The sequence below is a fragment of the Amborella trichopoda genome, chromosome 3, assembly GCF_054954075.1.
Source record: "Amborella trichopoda isolate Santa Cruz 75 chromosome 3, AtrichopodaSantaCruz75HAP2 v2.0, whole genome shotgun sequence".
NCBI classification, from domain to species: domain Eukaryota; kingdom Viridiplantae; phylum Streptophyta; class Magnoliopsida; order Amborellales; family Amborellaceae; genus Amborella; species Amborella trichopoda.
The window spans coordinates 3,079,284-3,088,817 of record NC_142338.1 but is presented as its reverse complement, the minus strand read 5'-3'; positions in this window follow the sequence as shown (position 1 = coordinate 3,088,817).

Genomic DNA, 9,534 nt, shown 5'->3' with positions numbered 1-9,534 from the left:
ATTTTACAGACAGAGATAAACCAAGCAACATCCCAATTTCAGAGCAAACCAGTATAAAAATTATTTATTTCAAATTGATGCCTAATTTCAGAAAAATCAATTCAGAACTTACTTCCAAATTCTTTGCTATAAAGAAAAATCTGGGTAAAATTCATATAGAGGGATAAATAGAGCAACTTACCTCAACTTTGATTATGAGAAGCGTCAACTTGCTCAATGAATCATGAAAATTATCAATATGTTGTTGTTGATTTTGCTTAAAAAAATTAGCAGAAAAAATAGTGTTATTTCTATGAAAAAACCTAATGGAGAACCCTAGAGAAATATAGGAAAATTCATACCTTGTACCCAAAGCTGCGCCCAGTTATTCCCCTTCACCGTTTTAGTAGCCTAAACCCGAAGCTATTGTGTTTTTGCAGTGTTCACAAAATCGAATTGGAACGGTTAATCAGATATAGGGTTTGAAACGGTTTAACCAGCCTAACCGGTAAACCGGCCAATTCACCGTTCTAACCGAGCAAGTCTTCGGCGATCAAAAAATTATTGAAAAAAATAAAAAATATAAAAAGATATAATAAAATATAATAAAATATAAAAAGCATATAAAACATGATTAAAACAAAACCATTCAAATGAAGTTGAAAATTAATGAAAAAAATTGAATTTTAAAGAATCGATATGTGCCTAGGGGTATTTTTAAAAATTTTCGAAATAGATGGGAAATATAAAAAGTGAGTATTAATGACCAAAACAATTTCTAATCTTTACAATAATGTAAAAAAATTAAAAAATATATTACAAATCAAATTTTTTATTTTTGATATTTTATATATATTTTTAAAAATTTTTGGTTAAAATATTGACCGATCACCAAAACCGCCCAAACCCGAAACCGACCAACTAGGCGGTTACCGATTAGATCGTCCGGTTTTTCCAATGTGTTTTCGAACCCGACTCTGTTGCTGAGGTGTATTTCTTGATCGGCACCTTGCCACGATCCTGTACACGTCTTATATATAAAACATTCATTTCTGCGTAAATTGTTTTGCAAGTTAATGTATACTTTTTATGAGTGTAATTAGCGTTAAGGTTGCTGCTCTATGATAAAAAAATAAAAAGTAAAGTTGCATCAAAATGCTCCATCAAAAAATGTATTCCTGCAGCTCGAGACCCTTATGCGGTTTGAAAGCATATTTTTGCACTTAGTTATGAAATTTGTCCCCCAAACCTTTTCGGTGAAAATGGAGTTCGAGACTTAATCTTAGTGTTCGGCAAATTCTACTGTTAAGGCTCCAATCCATTCTCAAATTTGTAGACATTTGAAAATAGATGATCTATATAATCCATGCGCTGAAAGTATACTATTTTAGGGCATAGAATCATTTTGCTCTTGATCCACAATTGCTGAGGTCAAGATCATCAAATTCATGGTTTTCGGTACCACAAAAACATTTTCCAGCAGGATTTGACCACAACCTGTGCTAACCATCTCCACCTTTTACTGGTCTAGTTTGTCATTTTAAAAAACTTTACCACATTTTTCTTTGATATTTTAAATAACATTTTTTTAGAAGGATAATCGCATGTTTGATATAATATGTGTTTCTTCAATTCTTTTGTGGTGAATTCATATCGAAGTTGACTACAAGCCAAACTTTTTGTTTATTGTGATATTTTCCATACATTTGTTGTAAATTATCCTTCATTTTTTAAAAAATTCTATATGGTTGACTATTTCCTTTGGGTCGTTTCTTTTACTTTTTGCATATTTGGTTATTTGATAAAACATTCAAGCATTTTTCTCCATCGTATCTATAATGCGGATCAATGGAATCGACGGGGACTAACATCTTTTATAGAGCTCATACATTCGATGTTGGCCTTAGAAAGATATTGTGTATATTTTTTTCAAGAATTTATTGAATGTTTGATAAACTTTTAATTTGACTCATTCACATCTTTTATTTGTATTGTGCCTTCTATAAAATCATTTGAATTTATCCCCTACTTCTGTTTTTTTCAAGTTATTTAATTATTTTAGTTTTTATAGATAACTATAATGGGCTTTTGATTAAATATGCACCTTTTCTTTGTGACCATTTTGTTGTAATTCAGATTAATGATATTTTTATTTTTATATTTTATCTTTTTAGAATAGTTTTTTAGAGATTTCTTTGATGTTTTGGTGAATGGAAGGGTGTATAGTAAGCTATGCAATTTTTAGCCTTTTATGCATTGCTAAAAAGTTTCTGTAGTATACACCTACTCCTAACTAGCTGTATAGTTTACATGATCACATGCCTTCTACATGTCAATACGTTGAAATAACACGCTTTTATTGTGATAAATGTTTTTTTCCATTTGTATTATAAAAGTCCTTCAAGCGCCTTTCTGTATAACTTCCATAAACATCAACTTTATGAGAGCAAATTTAAAAACCAAAAAGGGCTAAAAGAAGTTTTGATGTGCAAAATACACTAAGGAAATGGAGGAGACATCAACTTTATGAGATCAAATTTAAAAACCAAAAGGGGCTACAAGAAGTTTTGATGTACATACTATACTAAGGAAGTCCTTGTGTCGCACCCCTTTACTTACCCAAAAAAATTAATTGGAGGAGACTGAAGAGTCATATTAATTCAAATATATTTTTTAATTTGGTATGTTTTATAATTTGTTAGAATGATTGTGTTGTATAACTTACCATTTATTGCTAGATTAGAAGAGAAGAAAATAGGTGGTGATGATTGCATATAGTTTGTGAAATTTAATTTTTCTCTACAACTCCAATTAACTTAAAAATTGGGGTTACAGTATTCTATATTAGGCCTTATCTAAAAAATATCATCAGGCCTTTTTCTAATTAATTAGTATCAGCTAATGATAAGTTTTGACAAAATTTTACGTTCGCTGCCTACCTAACACAACCCAGCCCTATTATCCGAGCATATTACAGGTCAAAGAAAACTTTAAGGTCATCACCCTTCAAATTTTACGTTTGCTGCCTACCTAACACAGTCCACCCCTATTATCCGGGGGTGTTACAGGTTAAAGGAAACTTTGAGGTCATCACCCTTCTTAGATCAAATAGGAAATTAGGGTCTAAGTTTCTCATAAATCAAGTTAGCTTTAGGTTTGGCTTTCCTTTTAAGTATACATAGCGATTCATAAATACATAGAAGTTGGAATGACTTTAGGTCCAGTAGAAAGGATTTTCTGAAGAGGACTCTATAGGGTCAAATTTCTCAGTCTTTAGGTTAGATTGGTAGATTCCATGCAGACCAAGAGAAAAGATATTTTCTAATGTATTGCTTTATTATTTGGTCTTTTTCTATTTCCTCTCTCTTTTTCCTAAACCAAAAAACGAAAATCCTCAGTGCCAAGTTGCACTTCTAGTTGCAGATGGCAATCCCCCCTAAAGACTAATAATTTCACAAAAACCATTGTATAATTCCTCTTGGCATTGCCCGTTCCCTAACCATAACCAAAGACATCCCAAAGTGCATGCCAAAGTGTTTATGATAATTGATATAACAAAACGCAAAAACCTCTAGGGGACATCAACCTCCATAACCAGCTACATAATCACATTGAAGGAAAACACCAATAACAACCTAACCAGCAACATAATCAGATTAAAGGAAAACACCAGTCACAACAAGATGAAAAAGAATATGCCCCATACACACACATCCATATATGTACGATATGTGGCGATGTGTAAGTATTTGAAAACCATTTTTGTTAGAACAAAATCCTTTCTACCCGAACCGCATCTACAAGCTGCTTGAGTGCAAATCAAAATAAAATCATCCTAGACTCATCCATGAAATCCTCCAATTCCAAACATCCATATATTACATGAGGTACATGTTGGGTGAGTGTCACCATTAACGGCCTTGAGTGCTTGTAAAAAGAATATATTAAATGGAACATGAACTCAATGGGAGTGTGGTCCCTTGTGGATCATATTAAATAAACATTGTTTGCTGATATTAGACTATGCTTGAAGTGCTAGGTCAATCTGGTTGGAAAAAACCCATGTTGCCTGGGCTATGAGAATAGTACCGATAAGGGTTATATGGAGGCCTTGAGTGACGGGGTCAAAACATCATCATTTGTTCCATCACATAGTATACACATCGATAGCCATTTCGGGAAAGCGTATCACCTTTTAGGGTGAAACGTGTGTACGTGCGAGAGATACACATGTGCACCATCGAGCCATGGATGTATCAAGGTCAGCATGACCTTAGCCTTTCGTCTCCAGTGGGAATCTAAAATCTATATACTGGGACTGCGACCCCTTGTCCATTGGTTAGACTTTGGTGACCCATTAATGATCCCGTACATAGATTGTGGGTCATGGGCAATACTGGGTCTGTTTGAGAAAACATGCGTGGTTCGTAGTTCGCGGTTGGACATAGAGTGCCCTAGTTGATATTTATTCTTAAACGATATGGATCATTTTCACATCAAGATTTATTTATTTTATTTATATTTTATTATATTTGTTTTCTAGAATTGTTATTTGAATTTTTTAAATCTCTGGATATTTTATTTATCAAATTTGAATTTATAAAGACAAAGATATTGATTTTATAATGATTTAAATATTCAAATAATCATTTTGTGCATTTTCAAAAATATAAAATAAGTCAATTATGCATGGGAAACCCAATAGGTCTTTTAGGCCCACCTTTGCATGATGGGTGGGGCCAATTATGTGCCACCATGGATGGTACTCCCCACCTATAGCAACTTTCCTATTTAGTGATCAAGCTTGAAGCTTGAGAGAAGGTTTTGTGTTATTTTGGAAAGTTTGAAGCCTTGGTGAATGTTCGATTAAAATTTTAGAATGTATGAGAAGGCTTATGCTTGAAAAAAGAAGGATAATATTATGATATATTAATTTTTTATTTTAATTAATTGATGGAAAAATAGTTTAGGAAGTGAGGGACGATGGTCTATCACCTTCAATAAGTTGTTGATGGCCAATCTATGGAATAGAGAGCTCAGATCTCTCACCTCACAAGTCACCCAAAATCAATGGTAAATATTGAATCTTATGTGAGTGGCACATCTATAAAAGGAGATTGTCTCAACCCAAAATCTCTACCCTTAGAATCGTCTATCTCTTTCTCAAGTTACCATAGGGGGCACACCCCATTTAGAAATCTCTCTCTCTTGATAGCCCAAAAAGGGGCACGCCCCACTCTCTCTTCTCCATGTTCTCTCTCTCATACTTTCTTATGTCTCTATAGGGTTCTAAGATTAGGGCAAGCTTTCTAAGCTTCCCCTATAGCATAAAAGTTCTATCCTCCCCTTTATCCAACTTGAATGGAGGGCTAAGATTGTCCCAATCACAATGTCACGTCTCTACACTATTTTATTTTAAATTTTTTTTTCTATAAACTACTTTGAAACCAAATTTTGGACGTCCATTCCTCTATTAAACTCTCACTAGCAAAAAATATAAAAATAATATTTTCAAATAAAATGATCAAAATACTCTTGAAAGATTCAAAGGGTATTTTGGAAAATATATTTTATCGAAAAATTATTTTTAATATTTTTTATAGGTGCATGCCAATGAGAAGATGACATGTACCAAATTTCATATTCATACAATTTGTATAAAAAAAACTAAAAATAAAATACTTTGAGGCGTTGGATCTAAGATCAAACGGTGAGTGGCTCTCTTGATCAAAATTGGACGGATGGATGGTAGGTGGAGGATAGAACTTCTATGATGTATAAGAAGCATAGAAATCTTTCCCTTAAGAATATAGGAAGTTGATGATCAAAAGGGTTCATATTCCATTGGTGTGGTTTGTCCATACTTATTTTCCAGTTGAGATTGAAGGTTGACCATCAGATTCTGCACCATCAGAAGGTAGTGACTCGGTACGGGGTCTTGGTGTGCGGTGCAATAAATCTGGTTGAGGTAATCTCCGGCACCTCTTTTGTTTCTTACTTATTTATTTTATTTCTTTATTCCCTAGCATAGGTTGTCTTCTTTTCTTATGTTAATGAAATATATGGTTTGAATGGCTTCAAGTTCTTGAGATCGTATTGTAATATTTTATTTTATTATTTGAAATTATTTTGTAAAAAGACATCTTATGAGTGATCTAAACTGTAAAAAAAAAAAAAGATTTGAAAAAAATAAAAATAAAAATTATTATATACCCCAACTAGATTACACGTGTCCTTCTTTCAGTACAAACATTAAATTTAGAATCAACCAGTTGAAACCAAATCTATACATTCTCTTATAATTGTGGTGATAAGAATTTTTAAGAGGCCCACCATACTAGCACTATAATTGAAAAACTATGTGCAATATCATAGGGTGTGCTAGCTAGCTACAAATTTAAATGATTATGTTTATAACATTCTGCTAACCAAACAAATAACATTTTCTTGTATTATTAGACTACTGCCAATATTATTATTATTGATGCAAGCCAATGAATTCCTATCGTCAAATAGGTCATGTGAATCGATTCATCATAAACAAGTTAAAATGACACCTAACTTGATGAATTAATTGACCTTTGAGATAGACTAAAACCATGTCATATGCTGCATATTATCATTTTCGTAAGTATTGAATAACTTAATGCAAATGCATATGATTTTTGCCCCGCTCCCCATGTGAAATAGTCAAGTAGATAATGCAGAAAATTTTTAAAATGAATACACAACTTAATTGTTCACAGCCACGCCCATAATTGCATTATGCCCTATCATAATTGAATTATGCATGTCCCTTATCCAAATGATGAGATGAATAGATTACAATAAAAGAATAATTTAAATAAAATAATAATTCAAAATTTTTTTTTTGACAAAGATACCTTTTGAATGTTAGGCATGTTGGCCAATTTATTTTATTCCAATTATATTTTAATATTTTCTTTAGTTGAGCCTAAGGTTCACAACACCCTCAAAATTTGATGTACATAGCCCTCCATTTTCTTCATTTTCTAGATATCTCATTAGCATTACTAAGTGGTTTAGAATTTATGACCTTGAGTAACTTGAGATGAGTTCTACTTGAGTTTATGAACGGCGGACCTAATTTACAACGAACCAATAGTTTTCTTTTATAATAACAACTTTTTTGTAGTAATATCATTTTAGTTTAAAAGTTTATTTGATGTGTATAGTTAAAAGGCATACGTGACTCATATGGATACAAGCTTGTTCAAGCTTGACACAGCCGGTTCTTATACAAGTGATGGCGTTGTTTGTATCCTTAGGGATGATTCTAGAAAATGGTTTTTTGCATTTTATCGGCATTACAAAGAAACTTCTATGATTGTCTCATAAAATAGATGGTCAAGGCATTTAATTTGTCAAAACGTCTCATAGTGTGTATCATATTTTAAATGTTTGAAATCAAATCACACATATGGGTGATTTATTTGATTTTTTTTATTTTTTATTTTGAGCCATTGGATTCTATCTAATTCAGTTATGATGTTGTAGGAACTTTAGAAACTAAAAGGATTAAAATCTTTTTGTTTAGAGAGTGAAAGAGTGAGAAAAAGATAAAGGGATTGGGCTGCAATTGAGTTTTCTCTTGAGCGTTGTTATCTCTCTGTTTTAGATAGAGAAAGTGAGCAAAAGCTTGAGTCTATTGTAGGTTGTTTGCTCTATTTTAGAGAGAGAGTCCATTGTGGGTTGTCTGCTCTATTTTAGAGAGAGAAAGTGAGCAAAAGCTTGAGTATATTGTGGGTTTGTTGTGTATCATGTTTTAGTGAGAGAAAGTCTAAAAAAAAACTCATTTTTTGGTGTTCTTAGTGCTTCTTTTTAGCTCTATTTAGTGTGAGAAATAACCGCTGGAAATAGATGTTTTGAACTTAATTTCACCATGTAATCTTCTCAAATCAGTAAGTAAAGTCCGCATCAATCTTCTGTGGATGTAGATGTAGGTTACGATTTGTGACCAAACCGCATTAAATTGTTGAGTTCATGCATGTTGCTAGATTTTTATCTCATGTTCTTGCTTTGATACTGTGTAGTAGTTTACATTACTTGTTTATATTAATATGAATGCACAATAACTGTAAGTGTTATAAATCCTTGCTCATTTTTTACCAATAGATTACAACATATGGGGTATGCCTCCTGTAGCAAACTATTTTAACTACACCTTTTTATTTTTATTTTTCTCAACAACACACTCGTGATTCGAAAATAATACAACATTCAATCATATTATCTCTAAAGGCTTTTAGTTTTTTCCCATTTTTTGAACAAATATTGTACACCTAGAGAATCCGTGTGTACAAAATATTCAATTAAAGGGGGAAAGGTTCACGTTCAAAACTATAATCCATATGTGCAAAATATTCAGCTAAAGGGACAAAGGTTCGCCTTCAAGACAATAAAGTGATTGATAGAAAATCTTCCCCAAAATTGCGCTCACTGTATATATGTGATACACCGTCACCGTATCTTCCCCAAAATTCGATATATATATGATATAGGGTTCTCTCGAACCACTTCTTCGCTAAACTCGGAATCTTAAATACCAGGATCCTACCTAAGATCTTGTATATGATTGACTAAATGCGAAATAAATGAATATAATTATAAATCGAGTGCAAGAAATAAAACAAACGTGTTGTCAGTCTAGATGATTATTCACAGTATAACATATTATACCACTCCAATAAATTCAGTACATATTTATGCTGAGACAATTGAATATTATCCTAGGTCTAATCCACTTCCATTTTTTAAAAATGTCTAAGCATTCCCAAATCTTTCATTTTAAGCTTGTCATAAAAAAATGTCTTGATATTTGCAGTAAATTTTGAAAAATTCGTTGTGATAATAATACCATTTACATATAAAAGCATGATCACAATATCTTTAAGCACTCTTGTAAATAAATAGGGAGTGATCCTTTGTTGTCCTCATAAAACCATATGGTTTTATTGTATCATAAAATCTTGAATGATTTACGTATGGATCATAAAATTTTGGATAAAATATAAAATGCTCCACTTATAAGCAGAAATTGCAAAGAAGGTCGGTCAACCTATATTTCTTTTATTTTTTGCAAATTGCCTCTCGGTCAACCTTAATTTTGATTTTTTTTTTTTTAGTTTTTTCGTTTGTAGGGCAATGCCTTAAAACTTGAGGTTATTACTAAACAAAAAAAACAAAAAAATCAAAATTGACCATGGAGCAATTTAGAAAAAAATAGAAAAAGATAAAGCGAAGCATTTTGTATTTTAGCTAAAATTTTAGAGTCTCTATGTAAATCACTCTAAAATCTTTGAAACCACGTAAGAGTGGCTTGCTTTAGACCATGAATAATTATTTCAGTTTGCATACATATTTTGTGGGATCCTTTTAACTGAAATCAAGTGGTTAGTACATCGAGGGAGAATAACTTCTTCATTTTGCATTTTGTATTATGGAATGCTGCTGATTTTCTGAACCATGGGCTTACTAGCCTTGTTTTCATCTTGCCGTAAAATAATTTTTATCAAAGGTAATGTTTATTGATAC